The sequence below is a fragment of the Microtus oregoni genome, unplaced genomic scaffold (assembly GCF_018167655.1).
Source record: "Microtus oregoni isolate MIOR12 unplaced genomic scaffold, Mior012 000042F_ref0000377, whole genome shotgun sequence".
Taxonomy (NCBI): Eukaryota; Metazoa; Chordata; class Mammalia; order Rodentia; family Cricetidae; genus Microtus; species Microtus oregoni.
Window position 1 is genome coordinate 3,245,301 of NW_024543209.1, and position 17,156 is coordinate 3,262,456.

Here is a 17,156-nt window from a genome sequence, read left to right on the forward strand (position 1 = left end):
TCCCAGCTGCCTCTCCACCTGCAACCTCTTCCCGCCTATCTCTCATACATGTAAAGAGTGCGCCTGTGAGCAGAGCAGCTGGATTACATAGTATGTGAGTATTTAATCTCTCAAAGTCATGCCAACTGCTTTCCAAAGTGCTCACACGCTTACCAGTGTCTGTGAGGAATTCTGTGGCCCTCATGCCCTCTCATACTTACGTCAGAAGCCTTGGTTCTACACATCTGCGGTGGGCTGACTTATATCCCTATACTCACAATACAGTCAAATGTGCTTCCATAGGTTTATTGGCCATATGTGATTTTTAATTTTTAAAAAGTAATAATCATTAAATGTTTTGACAATTGGTTCTTTACTATTTTCCACATAAATATATTTGTTTGACTTTTTACTTTCAAAACTGAACTATCACGTTTCATGGCCTTCCGTCTTCCCTTAGCCATGCGTTAGAAAGTGTTCCCTCTGTCTGCAGTGTTCCGGAACACATCATTCCATGGCTACCTTGTACATGAGACTATGGATATTCCAGCTTATTTTACCCATTCCCTGGGGTTAGATTTGGGGAACTTTCCAATTCTACTGTTTTAAATAATTCTGTCCTAAGCGTCCTTCACACTAAAATCACATATATTCTTACTTATTTCCTTGGAATTCATCCCTGAGAGCTATGATACATAGTAACAGTTTTTTAAGCTCTCAGATAAATATTTCTAAGGAATTGGTTAACGTCTTCTGCTTTGTAGCCAGCAGTGTTTGAAAAATACTAATGTTCTCATCCCCTCCACATGATTAGGTGTAACTATAAAAAGGAGAAATTTTTTAATCAAGTTGGAGTTCAGGAGCTGTTTCTCTTTGTGGCATTTATATAATAGCTCAGTTTCTTTCACTTGCTACAAAAGTTGACTTACGACATCGACTGGTATTTCACATTTTCACATTTCTGTCTTATTTTGGGAGAAGGTAGGGATTTTTAAGTGTTTTTTATTAGTGGAGGAGGGGAATGATTGCATAACAGTTAGACACACCTGCGGCTCTTCCAGAAGATCCCGGTTCTGATCAGAGCACCACATCATGCTTCCCTCCAGCTCCGAGGGACCCAGCTCCCTCTTCTGGCCTGTGTCAGCACCTGCAGGCATTTGCACACACACACACACACACACACACACACACACACACACACACACAGACGCGCGCGCGCACACACACAAATATAAATAAATAAATAAATGAGTATGAATGTTGGTGTGTATGTGTGCTTGGCTATGCACATGCCGTGCTGCACATCTGGAACTTGTGGGAGTTGGTCCCCTCCTTCTACCATGTCAGTTCCAGGTACAGAGAGCTCAAGTCCTCAGGCTTGGCAGCAAGCAACTTTACATACTGAGGCATATTCTGGCCGCAGAATTCTCAGTGACTCTATTTGGTATAGTTGATGTTTTGTCCTTAATTTGAATATTTTTCTTTATATATTAGGAATAACCCTCTTGTACTTTATTAAGACTATGGAAATAAAAAAGGTTGTAAATAAAATACCCATTTTATTTGTTTGTTGTTTGTTTGCTTTACTTTTTGGCAGCACTTGTGATTGAACTCATGGCATTCTGCATGCTAAACTGGTATTCTGCCTCTGTGCTACACCCCCACTTCTAGTTTATTATGGGTTTGAAGAGGTGATTGCTTCTTCACTCAAATGGTTCTCTAACTGATGAAATTGGAGATGGAGGGTGTGGAGGTTTGGAAGAAAATGGACCCAAAAGGGAGGGCACAATTGGGAGGCATGGCCTTATTGAAGGAAGTGTGTCACTGTGGGGGCAGGCTTTGAGGTCTCTTTTGTTCAAGCTTCCCTCAGCGTGACTGTCAGTTGACTTCCCGTTGCCTGAAAGATATAGCACTCTCAGCTCCACCACACCTGCCTGCGCGCCGCCATACTCTCCATCATGATGATAATAAACTGAACTTCTGAAACTATAAGCAAGCCACCCCAATTAAGTGTTTTCTTTGTAAAAGTTGCTGTGGTCATGGTGTCTTTTTCACAGCAATAGAAAACCCTAGCTGAGACAGAGAGGTAAAGCCATCTGAAATTTCTCATAAAACAGAGAGGAGTGAAAGGCTTTCTAGAGCCCCATGAGGCCCCTACTCATGTAGGGGGCATTCTTTCCTACAAGCAGAGTGACTGGTAAATCATGCAGACTTGTGATCAGGGATACTGGGGAATGAGTGTAGCCTGACTCCTTGCCTGGATTTGACAGGCCCGTAATGACTCGAGCCATAGCTGTGAATGTGACAAAGGCCCTGGGGCTTTCCTGTCTCCTAGAACATCAGCTTCATGTCAATTAGTATGTTTAGTGTGTCACCAGGGACAAGAGGAAGAAACAGTGCTTCCTCCTGAGATAAACACTTCCATTTAGAGCTCATTAATAAAATGCAGCCCAGAACATTGTAATCATAATTTAAACAACAAAGACACACTTTCAGGTCAATGCTGTGGGGAGTGGGTTCATTTTCATTACTTGCTAAGAACCTTATTAGTGCTTTAAGATACATTTAAAATCTTTACCTCAGTGAGACTTCTGAGCTCATTTAAACTCCCAGCATGCTCTTGGGGCTCGTATTAATTTCCCCATGTTAACGTTTGTCTCTGACATTGTGCTTTGTGAACAGGAATGAGGAAGAGATCTCTTGGGAATTGGGTGTGAATGAAGTCTGTCCACCTTTTCTGCAGGGAATCTATTCCAGAAACCCCAGTAGATGCCTGAAGCCACCCAATCCTATACATGCTATGCTTTTTCCTATATGTTGTGCCTACATAAAGTTTTATTCATAAACTAAGCATGGTAAGAGAGTAGCGATAGATAACAATAAAATAGAGCATGTATAAATGCATATATATTTATATTAATAAAAGTTATGTAGATATGCTCTCTCTCTCAAAATGCATACTACTGTCCTGAACTCACCTTTCTTTCATATGGCGGTGGGTTGGTCATAGTTAACTGAAACTGTAGGAAATTAAAACTCATGGAAAAGGGGAAACTATGTGTAGTTGTCTTGGAGCTTGGGAGAGTGAGAAACCTGGGGGGTCTGGTTGTTACTGTTATTATACTTTCATATGTAAGAGTATATGTAATCTTGACTTTTGCTGCTCAACCTAGGCATATCTTCTGGATAAGGATGCTCCAGCACCTCTTCCTTCCTACTCGCCAATTTCAAACAAAGAGCTGCACAGTCAATCCCTAAGCATGCATGGCAAATCTTGATACCAGGAAATCATGTCCCTTGAAACCAGTTGCTGAATCTGGAAAAATGTACAGTGGGTTCTCAATTTTCATTTACTCAGCCTTTTTTATCAGTTGCATTTATGAATGTTGGTTGCCATAACAAACAACCCCCAAATCTCCACAGTTCAATAGTACACAGGTGTATCAAAGCCTGCTGGCATAATGTCTTAGTCGATGTTCTATTGCTGTGGAGAGATACCATGACCACGGCAACTCTAATAAGAGAAAGCATTTAATTGATGCTTGCTTACAGTTTCAGAGGTTTAGTCCATTGTCTTCATGGCAGGAAGCATGGCAGACATGGTGCTGGAGAGTAGCTGAGAGTTCTACATCCAAATCTGCAGGCAGAAGGAAGAGCAAGCCGCTGGGCCTGGCTTGGGCTTTTGAAAATTTTAAAGCCCATCTCCAGTGACACGCTTCTTCCAATAAAGCCTCCTTTCCTCATATTTTCAAATAGTGTCATTCCCTGGTGACTGAGAATTCAAATTTATGAACCCATGATGGTCATCCTTATTCATATATATTTATAGCTACTCAGGAGGCTGAGGCAGTACGGCCATCAACTAAGTCTCAAAATTTAAGAAGGTTTTGAAAAATAAGGATTGAGGTTCATTGGTAGAGAACTTGTCTAGCATGCAAGTGGCCCTAGCTTTTATTCCTAGTACTGCAAAAGTAAGTAACTATCTGTGCAGGTCATGAAACTGGTCTTTGATATTCTCTTCCACCAAGAACTCAGGGATCTAAGCTCTTCCTATCTTGCAAGGCTGCCATTTTAAACATGGCAGGTAGTTGCCGTAGCATGTGACCATGGGCAAGGGAAACTGAATAAAGAGACAGAAAAATGATGAAAAAAAGGCTTATAGCCATTGACAATGTCACAGAGATCTCAATAAATTACAGAAAGACTGAAGGTAATTTGTTCTTTTTGTTGTTCTGGGATTGAACTCAGGGCTTCTACATGTACCAGATATACACACCACTTCTGAGCTACCCTAGGAGCCCAGTAAAAACAAAATGAAATAACATCACTATTTGATTAATTTGGTTCTGCCTGGTCTTGCCAAGAAAAGTCTAATTTGTCCCACTTGAAAAAATTCTTACCTCACACCTAGGCGTTCCCAGTAAGCTCCAACTCTACTCAAAATGAGTGTTACTAAGGCAGATAAGTTCCCTGGGACATAACAGACACAAGCCAACTCTTAGCATGTGGTTGATGTCATCTAGGTTCAGCTGCAGCTGGCGAGTAACTATGTCAACCTGATGAGAAGACAGCAGTGACTACTTTGGTCTCTGGAGGGAGTTAGGAGTAATTTCTTTCCTTGTGTTCATGCTCTGTGACAAGATCCATCTGGGCGGTACTGTAGAAACTATATATTATCTCATTAATGTTAGCTGCAGCTGTGAGGAGTCCAGATGGATGCAAGTTTGAATTTCAAACATTTTCCCAGTAAAAGACACCGAACCATCTCAGGAAATATTAGATAGGGCAGCTGCTAGGTAATACCAAGGGTCCCAGGAGAATATAGATAATGGGGTACATGTAGAATAACCTTATGAGAATCAGACTCGTGGTCTTTGTCATTTGACAAACATTAATTGAGTGCTTACTGGGTACTTATCACTATTCTAGATGAGGGACACTCAGTGTTGAACAGACTAGACAAGACCTTCACCCAAAAGCTAGGACAACTGTGCTATGCCATTCTGCAGTAAGTGACATTGAAGATGTTTCTACGTTCCCATTTCCACATCTGAAAGACACATAAGGAGGTCATCATGAAGACCAATGTTTCTAAGACATAGAGCACCACACCGGGTTCCCAGTAAAGCTATGTGAAGGCTAGTTAAATACATGCAACGCATTTAGTGACTGAGTGAAACATTAAGATAATTTAGAGGCTGCGATGAAGTAACACAAGGCAACATGGAAGAGCCAGACAGGATCTCCTTCAGACTGGGTATTCAAGAAGGGTGGAGTTCAAGCAAAACCCTGGATGATGAAGGGCATTGTCAGCAAGAAGACGGGGCGCAGGTCTCTGGGTTGGCCTAGAATTAGAATGAGCATGATCAGCACTCATAACAGAGAGAAAATCAAACACAGCAAAGACACACTGAGCAAGTAGGCATGGTTAGGAGATGGGAGACGTCAAAGAAAGGCAGAAGCTAGATCAGTGGGCCTTGAGGTATTCACATCTGGGGCGAAAACTTTGGGTTCATGTAAAGGCGAGCAAAGTTGGGAAGGGCAGAATTCCTATGCATTTTGGGAGCACCATTTGGTTGCTTTATAGAGAAGAAATGAAGGGAATATAGGCCGAGAGAAGCCAGAGGTCAGGAGGGCAGGCACAGGCATCATTCAGGATGGAGGTGATGTAGCTTGAACACGGATGTATGTAGTGGAGGCCAAGGAAACAGAAAAGGTAGTTTCGTATGTTTTAAAAGCAGCATGGTCAGAGGGTATACACACAGGACATGAGACCTGGCAGGAAGGAGTTCACTGGAGATACAGTGGCTCAAAGGCACTGATAACAGGATGAGGGTGGGAAACTTGCCTCAGTGCTGTAGCAAAACACCTGGCAAAACACCTTAAGGAAGGAAAGGCTTGCTTTGGTCTGCACCTCCAGATGATCCACCCATTATGGTAGTGAAGGTTTGCCAGCAGAAGCAAGGGACAACTGGTGACGTGTGCCCATGGTATGAAGGCAGAGATACCCGAACGCTGGATGTGGATACAGCCCCACATCCAGCCCAAACAAGGGTGCTGCCCACATTCTTGGTGGGTCCTCCACCTCCAGTTATTGTAATCTGAATAATCCCTCAAAGACATGCCCAGAGACTTGTTTTCATGGGCATTCCAAATCCCTTTAAATTAGCAATCAGGATTAACCATCACAGATACCTTATATGATGTAGAAAACACTGGGCACCCCAGGAGCACTGGGCAAAGAACTAGAGGGCCAAACTCTAGCCTCTTGATGGCTTTGTGACGGTGAAAGTCGAATCAAGCCTCATGATCAACCAAAGGTAATGACAATGTCTTCTTCAGTCACATCTCAAGACATTTGTGAGGACTCAACGAGATGATAAAAGTCAAAGACTTAGGAAGACACAAGCCACTGTATAAATGTAGTGACGTTCTTTGAACTGTCTTCTTAATTGGGACTCAACGTCTCAGTTATTCAATACTGTTATCTGAAAGAACGTGGCAATAACTATTAGAGACTTGGAAGCTAGTTCCTGTAATACACTAGAAGGGAGCTGAAGGTGCAGCCAAGTCTCTGTTGTCATTTCTGTCTCCTTGTGACAACCTAATGCCATTGGCCACGCTCCTATCATGGATTCCATAACTTTATTCTTGATCTAACGCAGCCTGACAGCACTTAAAGGAACTTTGTGTCCAATTTTTAAATGGAAGAAAATTCAGTATCTAGATGTCACTTCTAAAGTCAGTGAGTTTGGTCGGAAAGAACTCTGAAGCAGGGGGAGAAAATCAATCCTCTCTTGCTTTTATGGGGTAATTCTCCATAACCAACAGGAGGCCAAGGGCTTGCTTACAGTTTAGTGAGTGTGGACAAAATCCAAACCTCTGGATTCTGTTATGGATGACAATGCCCAAAACTTTATTCTTTCACTGTAGCACTAGTGTATAAAAACCTGGAAGTGAGCTAAAAATAAAAGCCTGTGAAATTAAATTATAGGATTATAATAAATAGCTTTGCATTTGTGTCTTTAAATGTATGCAATATAGATATGCATCTTTAAAATTCAGTGATTTCAAAAGTATGGGAAATGTATCAATGTAGTCAAAAGAACATTTTCTGGAGTCATGTGAGAGTAGTCACTGATCTAAAAAGCTCAGTGTAAGCCAGCCCGGGAGCTCATCTCTGTTCTTGCAGTTACAGGGATGCAGGGACTGGTGGGTAGCTCTAGTGAGAGGCAAGGGAGCTGATATGGCAATGACTTTGTAGGGTGAAGAGGCCAGAATTTCCCCTAAGGTAGAGAAGGACTCTGGAGAAGGGGACTGGGCTGAGTCACCTGCAGAGGAACTAAGCATGAGAGGCCAGGTGACCACAAGATAAGGTGGCTCCCCAGGGAACAAAGGAATGTTCACAGGCAACCAGCTGGAGAAGGCATTGCCCACATCCATGGATCTGGAAATAAGAGGTTCCAAAAGAGACAGTTAGAGCTGGGAGGAGGGACCCTAGCAACACATTACACTCGTACTTAGACCTCACGCTCCTGACTCATTTCATCTCTACCTGCGACCCCTGAGAAGTCTGATGTTGCCTGATGAGTCTGCACAGAAGAGGACTTGTTTCCTGAATGCGACCAGCGGACTTTATCTCATCACCAGAAAGACTGGAAAACCAGACTCCACCCCACGTGGATCACCTTCTGGACCAAGACAGTGGAGAGAACCAATCTGTAGAGGCAGGGGTGAAAATAACCCAGCGGTTTTCAGTTCTTCCTTCAGCCTGTCTGTTACATCTGTCACATCTGTGACAGAAAAGACAACAGATGATTTGAGCAAAAATCCAATCTATAAACAGAAAAAGATTTGACTCGCTGTAAATGGACCAGACTCCTTTCATGCCTCCTATAACCTATTAATACATTTTGCCTTCAACTATTGTATTGGCGTGCTTTAAGAATTCTGCTAACAAAATAGCATTAATAAGTTCTAATGTGGTTGTACATTTGTTTTTGAAACGGTGTCTTCTACTGTAGCTTAGAACTCACACAATCCTCCTATCTGGACTCTCAAAGGCTAAAATCAGAGGTACCATGCCTGGCTTGTTCCTAAGACACCAAAGAAAGGAGATTGTGTTATTCAAATGATAATTCTCTAAGACATGTCACAAAAACTTGGCATTACCTGCTGCCTCCAAAGTCTCTGAGTTATGCTTGGGAAAGGAGGGACATTATACTCGGCTTCTATAATCTTCCAATTTATATCCCCATTTATATCAAACTGGAAACAAACTGTCCAGGGTTAAACCTTCCAATGCCAAATATTACATTTTCAGCTTATAATTTTTAAAGATAATGGTTCTTTTTCGAATTACACAGAATTTTACACTAACTTCCCCATTGCTGCTTTGTGATTTTACTCCTCTGGTTGCCCTAGAAACAGTATCAGAATTAATCGTTTTCAGGAAATATTTTTTATTGCTTACATAACAAGATCGTCCGATTATTTTGAAAAGCTAAATGAATTGGCTGTCTTTGAAAGTAAGACGTTCTGAAGCTTAAAAGAAGAAACATCATAAGAAGAAATTTAAATGCCACTTTAGCTGGAAAGCTAGCGGCTCATGGGAACAGTTAACTATGTGCCAACACACACAGGTTTCTGTTGTTGTCCTTGTTCAGACTGGGGTTTGTAGAGGAGGCTTACTTTCTGGTTTGAGTAGCCAACATTTAGAGAGCTACAGCAGTCAGAGAAGGCTACCCACTGGCAGAGGTGTCATTTAAAGGGTCCTTCATGCACCTAAGAGTGGTGGTGCCTGGGGAGGGGAGGGGACTTCTGAATTATGCAGTGATACCTCTCTGAGGTGTGAAGCTAAGCATGAGGACAGATATCCTCTAGGACGGGAGAGGAAGGAAGCCTCCCCCTCACAAAATAAGAATCCCAACCCCCTCTTCAGGCATCCCATACAAGGATAAGGAGAGAGCTAAGTCATCAATTGATCAAGGACCTCAGAGCACTGTGAAAACTAGACCATCTTCAGGATAGAAGTCAAAGACAAGGCCGGGCTTACCTCCCTGCTTTGCTTTGCTTTGAGGCATTTCTTTGAGCAGCAAGGATTCCAATGTCTCCTCAGCAAACCCTGTTTTACTTTAAACAGCTCTTACATTTCAGAAGGTCAAAAGGCACTCTTCAATACACCAAGACCCTGCTTTAAGTTCAAAAAGAAATTCCAGTCCCCAGAAAAAAAGGAGGGCATTAAAAAACACCAGTAATGAAAATAAATATTTCAGACGTTGACCCTGAAATACAGAAACATGTTCCCCACTGTTTTTCCTGGCCTGGTTTCAAATTGTTCATGTGGCTTTAGAGAAGCCACTCACTGTCATGGCCCAAGTTATCAAGATCTCTTCTGCCTTTAAAAATACAGGGCGCAGGGATAGAGCTAACCGAAGTGTGTTGGTTAGTCTTCACATTGCTGTGACCAAAATACCCAGCACAAACAGAGTCAGGGAGGAGTTGTCTTGTTGTCTTGGAGGCTTCATTCTGTAGTGATAGGTGGGGCGTCATGGAGCAGGATTGTACAACCCCATGGAAATTATAAAACAAAGCAACCTAACAGCAGGCAAGAGGTAGAGAGAGGAAGGGGCCAGGGACGAGATCCTGACCAAATACCCACTAGGCTCCACCTCCTACAATTTCTAGAAGCTCTCAAAACTGCATGACCATGAACCTTTGGAGGGGACACTGTATACTCAAACCATGGCAAAACGATGACCAGAAAGCAGCTCTTAGAGTGTCCGAGAAGCTTGGTGTGATGGCCCAGGCCTACAAAATACCAGCTACTCAGGACATTGAGGCAGGAGGATCACTTGAGTTCAGAAGTTAAAGGCCAGCCTTCGCAACACAGCAAGCGCCCATCTCAAAATGAAGTAGAAAAACACAAAGTTAAAGTAAAAGTTAGTGGCAGTGTCTTTCAGTGGTAGAATATCTGTATAGCATACACAAGGCTCTGGGTTTAGTCCCCAGTAGTCCAAACTGGAAATCAAAGCAGTCTTTAATGATAGATCACCACCAAACTCCATATGAAGGTGGTAAGTTTTAATAGCTAACACAGTAGTGACTTAGCCTCCCTCACTGCATGCTGGGAGCAGTCACTCAATGACCTTTCAATGAGAGAAGTCTGCCTTCTTCCTTCCGTGAACCAAAAGGCCTTATGGTGCTCCAAGATACAATGCTTAAATTGTTATTTATTCTTTCATAGTTTTATAAATAAACAGAGCACACATTGATCATTCCCAAGCCCTCCATTATCTTCGGTACTCTCCTCCACCTCCCTCTAAACCTGTTCTTCCCAGCAAGTCCCCTCCTCTTTCCATGCCTTTGGTGCGGAGGTAGAGGGGGGCACTGAGTTTAATTAGGGTTGCTTGCATGAGCATGGGTAGGGAGCCTTTTACTTGAACAAGGGCAACTTACAGGGTCTACACCACTGAGAAATAGGATTCTCTCCTCCCCCTGGAAGCTTTTCCTTTTCTTTTGTGTTTTAATTAGCATGCTCCTCTCCCACAGGGGAGAAATTCAATAATATCAACAAGAACTCCTGGGGTTTGCTGCAAGAGCTACTCCAGGATTTCAGACTTCTGAGCTTGAAGAATATGAAATGTAACTTGGAAATAAGGTAATAAACGACGTATTTAGACAGATACCTTTAGGGAAAGAACTACCAAGAAATTGCTGCCTTGGTTTTTGCGGTCAAATTACCAAATTGAAGAAAGAATGAAAGGACACGTATTCCTGAAAAAATACCATGGTTACAAGAAAATCAATCAAGTTACATTGTGAATGAACAGGAGGCTAAACTATTATTCTAAGTCACCCAGGCCAAGCAAAAGGAAACGCCAGACAGTCAAAAGGGCAAAGAGAACTGCCAAGGTAGAGAAAGATGGAGAGGAAGGAGAGTCAGCTAGCCTAAGCCACCTGCAGGGCCAGGAAGACAAAATAAGGCAAAGGGATGATGTATCACATCACAGTGTCTGAAGCAGAAGTTCCTAATGGTATCTTGGGAATTGCTCCTGGAGCTTTGAGTATCCTTGCTCATAGATGCTCCTAGTCATTAGCAAACAGAGTCTGGGAATGCCTTGGATCCCACAGTGGGCAGAAAATGCTTCCTCTCCAAAGAGGACTCAGCCAGCATCCCTCGTGGCTTTTGAAATACAATGCTGAATCCTTGCTGTAATTGGTGACTTTTCACGTTGCTATGATGAAACATTTGCCATAGTCTTTAATCAGGTAGTTCCGAGCAGTCCACCTACTAAGAGTTAGAGACAGTCTTATTTGGTTTCATTTGGAATTTGAATGGACTGGGTATCACTTCATGCACGACACACCAACCTGCTACAGGTGATGATGTCGTGTTGTCTTCCACGGTAATTGTGTGAACATTTATTACTTCTTATTGAAATGCACAGATCTGGAGGTGTTGTTCAGTGGAAGAGCATTGTAGGCCCCGGGTTCAACTCCCAGCACCCAAAACTAAAATAAGGTAAAGTAATATTTAAAAATGCAAACATGCCATATGTGTTATGACATGTGTTGAGAAGTCATCATTCAAAATGCTTGGAACAAGCAGCATTCAGGTTTGGAAGTTGTTTGGGACAGTGGAGGTAGAATATTTACATAAACATATAGAGAGATACCTTGGGGCTGCGATCAAAGTCTACACATAAAATTTATTCTTCTTTCATATACACTTTAGACCCATAGCCTAAAGATGATTTTAAATAACATTGTGAATAATAAGAGTATTTTTAATACAAGTTTCACATGAACTTTAGTATGGAAATTTTTATTTGTGATATCATGGGGTTCTCCAAATGATATAAACTGTAAAGGATTTGGGATTTTCAGATTAGGCTTGCCCTGTCTGTGGATCTTCCTGGTACTATTATTTTTTTCTTCCCTACATGTCTTCCTTAGATTTTAATTCGAAAATTATTTTCCTGTGTTTTTTCAGTGTGTAGGTTGATTTTGTTTTTATGAATTTCATTATAGAAGAATAAAAAGAGTCATTACAAAATTTTGTTATAAAAATGTGGTCTGGTGCACAGAAAATTGTCTCAGGAAGGGCCATAGTGTAAAGCCTTCAGATCAGAAAACACAAGACTAAAGGCTTGGTCCTCAAGGTGATGCTTTTGTGAGGTTGTGAAAACTGAGAGCCGGAGCCTAGCGGGAGAACCTTGGATATACTGGAGATAGGCCCTTAAAGGGAAGAGTGGGATCCCACCCCCTTCCTTTTCTCTTTGCTTCTGACCGTGAGTGAGCAGTTTAGCTCTGCTGGGAACTCATATCACACTGCAATCTCTCATCACTGGTCCAGATCAACTGGGCCTATTCATCACAGACAGAACCCCCAAACTGTGAGCCAAAAGAGTTTCTCTTTATAAATTAATAATTTGGGGCTTTTCATTACAGTAAGAGAAGACTGGCAAGCATACCATCCATGGTAGGGAGGATGTGGACTCCTAACCTAGTTGCAGACACAACCCTGGTCCTCACCTGGAGTCCGAGCACAGAATCATCTTAAATCCAGTCTCTCTCCACAGCATGACCATGCAGGCACCCAGTGTCCTTTGACTCTGTCCTGCCTTCTGTCTTTGCCGCTCAGCTTTCCATCACTTTAAGGAGATCCAATATTCTTGCTAAGACAGTGTGGAGATAAGACTTTTTTTTTCAACAGGAGGCTAAGGTAAGGCAATTAATTAACGAACAAAAAGTCCTTCTCAGCCTTTGGGGTGCACAAGATTGATGGGCAATTGTGAGAGAAAAGACATGAAGTGGATGTGAGGACTACAATCAATGCCAGGCAATTTAAGGCACAAAACCGGTCTAGGAACCCTAGAGAGGCCTACAGGGAATATCAACTCTGTCAGTGTGCTGAGGGGAGAGAACGGCACTCACAACAGCAAGGCCATTGTGCACAAAAAAAAGCTGAATGGGGTGGCAGGAGGATACTCTGAGGGGCAAATGTTTGAAAATATGTCAAAGGATAGAAAACAAAAGCTAGCCATAAAGTTCAGTGTTTGGTGACTCTAAACCAGACCGTCAAAAGATAGGGAGAACTTTCTCACTGTGGCCACAGGAAAGGAAAGAGGTGTGCTGGAAAGATGGCTCAGCAGTTTGGCAGGCTTCCTGCTCTATCAGGGACCTGAGTTCATATCCCAGTGCTGACAGTAGGCAGTAAACAAACACCTGTAATTCCAGCTCCAGGGTATCTGATGCCCTCTTCTGACCTCCGTGGGTACTTGTGTGTACAGAGAGAGAGAGAGAGAGAGAGAGAGAGAGAGAGAGAGAGAGAGAGAGTAAAAAATAAAAGATATATTAAAATAAATAAAATCATAGAAAGCAGAAATATTTTTAAGATTATCTTGCATTCCTTTTTACAGATATTTATTTTAAAATATTGTGTTGACATAGTGTGACACTATGATAAAGAAAAACTATCATTCTACTGAGATTGACACAACCCTATTAGCTTGGTGATATGTCTGCTTATTTTTTTAATTGCCTGGGATGTTTTTAACTTGTTGGTAATGTTTCATTCTGATTTTCCATTTACTATGTTTTTGTACAAATAGATCTCTCTGGGCTTTTTTTCAAAGTCTTAATTAATTTAATTAACAGTTGCGTGATATCTTAAGGAAAAAACCTTTATTTCCTTGGTTTAAAATGGTTTTTCACAGGGGAGGGGGCGGCGCTGGAGAGATGGCTCAGTGCGAGGGGCAGGGCTGGAGAGATGACTCAGCAGTTAAGAGCACTTAATTGCTCTTGCACAGGACTCAGGTTCCCTTCCTAATCACCTGTCACTCCAAGGTGATGATATTTGATGCCTTTTTCTGGCCTTCATAGGTACTGCATACACATAGTCTACATACATATATGTGAATAAACACTCATACACATAAAATAAAAATAAATAAATCTTTGAAAAAGCATGGTGTGTGTGTGTGTGTGTGTGTGTGTGTGTGTGTATGTGTGTGTGTTGCTTCTGAAATACCTACTGTGTAATGAGGGCTCAGTTAGTATGCTCTTTAATCCTCAACGGATCCTGTAAACCTAACTCTTGATCTTTAAGTTCAGAAGAGTCCTGTATGTGTCTTCCCTGAGAAGATGCTAAAAGGCCTCAACTTGAGCTGTCGTTTACCAGACAGCTCTCTTTTTCTGGGGGATTCAGTTTTCATAGTTGAAGCCTAAAGAGGCTGAACTAAGTGACTGTTCTGATTTATTTCCACTCTCGAGTTAAATGATTGGTTCCGGTGGTTTTGAGAGGAATGGAGTAGATACTCATGATCTTGTGTGTGGGTTGTTCTGACTCTTAGCACAGTTAACATCGGCAGGGATTTTTATTGTCCACTCTCAGATTGTACAAACCTGGGTTTGAGTGTCACTCAGAGGTAGGAGGTTGAGTGAGTCATTTAAAAACTTCATTTTTTCCCTATGGTATTAGGATAATAATAGCAATAATAGCTCTCTTAACAGGTTGTCATGAGGACTGAACAAACTAACGTACAGTAAAAGCTTAATTGAATGCACTTTCAGTTATTGTTATTAATAGCAACACCACACTTAGATGGCACACAACGGTTCATGAAGTCAGGATTTCCTAATTCTCAGTTTTGTTCCTTCTTATACGGCACACAGTCTTCCAAGATAAAGTTGAGTTTTCTAGCTCTTAAAATAGAAAATGAGAAGAAAATCTATACAAAGAGCTGTGTTGCCATGAACATGCATAATTCTCCAATAATAGATGTACTGTCTTGATATCGTATCCTATTCCATAAAGCTGCTTATGCTTGCCACTCGGCTCTCTCATTTGGTCCTCAGTTCTGTAGAGCAAGTAGGCTGTTGCTGTTGGGATGCTTCTTCTGAATACAACAGCCATTAACATCTTTACCAGAGCAGCTATGACTATAAGATACCCTCAGGATAGGTCTTTAGAACCTCACCTGGAATCCCAGCCACTCCTTCCTACATGCCCTCCCAGGTGTGTACAGTTCTGTCCCAGCTGCAAGAGCTCCCAGGAGGTGGTAGTTTATACAGGGTGGGGGAAGGTTAACTACAATGGGGACTCCTCTGTCTGCACAGCTATGGTGGGAGCTGTCATCCATGTTTATGTGGCACATACACCATGCAAATATTTTGGTCCCTCGAACTCCTGTAATAACCACTTCCCCACACTTCTGTAAGAAAGTCCAATAAACTCATTGGCTCACCAGTCTAGATTTCGGTAGACTCATTACTTTGGTCTGTTACTGGTGCCCAGCTAAGATGGTCTGATATTGTTCACATTTCCCCAGGGAGAGGACCATGCATCAGCAGCTAACAGTCTCCCGTCTTCCTATAAGGTTTGGTTTGCCTGACTCTGGCAGTATTTTTTCTCCCCATCTATGGACTGGTGCTACTGACACTTGAGAGGACAAAGGGTCATTCTGAGGCCAATTGGTGGCCTTGGCTCACCGATCTCTAGAGAAAGGAACAAAGCAGAAAAATGTAAAGCTCGCATGAGTTCAAAGTTGGGTTTCAACTGGGCGTGTTCTCAGGGTTTGAAAGAATTTTAAAAATTATCCCCAAACACAAAGGGAATCCATTAAAAGTCTAGCAACATAATTGGTGTTAAGGATAAGAAGGGAAGAAAGAAAGAAAGAAAGAAAGAAAGAAAGAAAGAAAGAGGCCAACAAAAGGTGAAGGGTATTGCAGGCGCGTCTCCCCAGAAGAGGCTTCAAGCTCCTTTACAAGAGAAGCCTGCGCTGTGTGCGGCTGTCAGCAGTCACAGTGACACTGTCTCTATTGAATTTGGCTTTTCTGTTGTTTACTTTCACAAAATAATGGCTGGTACGGCATAGCAATCTACTCAGGTCACACCTCAGAGAAGGAAAATGCTGGGGAAAGGTACTGAAACAGGTCTTTCACTTGCTGGCTGGTATCTGAAGGTCACTGTGACCTTTAAGCCAAATGAGAATGAGAAACCTTAAGAGACAAAGACTAAGAACAAAGACGCCTGAGCAGGACAGAATCTTCCCTTAGCCTCCTCTCCTCAGAACCTTTAATTCACCGAAAGTCCACGGCAGGAGCCAAGGAGCAGTTTCAAGATGGAAGTGGGGATGCCAAGAAAAAGCTGAAGTTCTCAGCTAGAAACTAGGACTCTTAAGGGAAACCAGAAATCTAAGCAAACAATGTAAGCTTTCAAAAGCCATGTGTGTAAAAGAGGAAAATCCCTAGCAATCCCAGATTGGGGTCAGATGGGGAACTCCAGATGACCAGAAACTTCCATATCATTGGTGTCAGATCTGGAAATCAGAGCCCTGACTAGGGTGTTGCTCGGTGGTAGAATGTGTGCCTAAATTCTAGGCATATAGATTCTAGGTGCTAGAAGGTAAAAGACTCAGGTTCAACCCCCAGAACCACATGGAAACAAAACCAAGCAAGAGATCCCAGGCTCCCAGAGAGACACAAATACTATCTAGAGAATTTATGTTCAAAGTGAGCAACAGGCAGTTTTTTTCTTTCACTAGTGGGAAATTTAAATTAATAGTGGTATATAAATTCAAATAAATAGTGTTAAAGAGATTGTCCTTACCGGGGAGGGGGGAGAAAGAAAGAAAGGAAATAAAGTATAATTTAAAGTACATAAAAGAAAGAAAAAAAACTAATTTATTCTTCCCTCCCCATCTCCTCAGTTTAGAGCCCACTGGGATTCAATCACGTGATTCTACCTACTTTGATGGCTTATCCAGTGCTAATTAACCCCACCTCCCAACACCAACAGATGATATTTATCCCTGTTCATGCCTAATACACAACAGGAATTTAACCCCAACAGGAATTTGGGTGGTAAAAATCTGATCAAATCTGTAAAAGACCTTAAGCAACACAGTTACAACTCTCTGGGTCTGGAGGCCAGAATTCTGAAATGGAGTGTACTAAGCTACTCTCAAATGTCAGAAGGGCTGTGTGCCTTCCAGAGGCTCTGGGGGAGAATTGTTTCTGAGTCCAGAAAGCACCTAACCTGAGCCTTCATTTACAATATTCCAACTTCTGCTTCTGTCAATCACTTTCCTGACTCTCTGTTCCCCGCTTCCCATTATAAGGAGCCTCACGATTCCACTGGGCCTGAATCTGATTCCAGGACAATCTTGTCA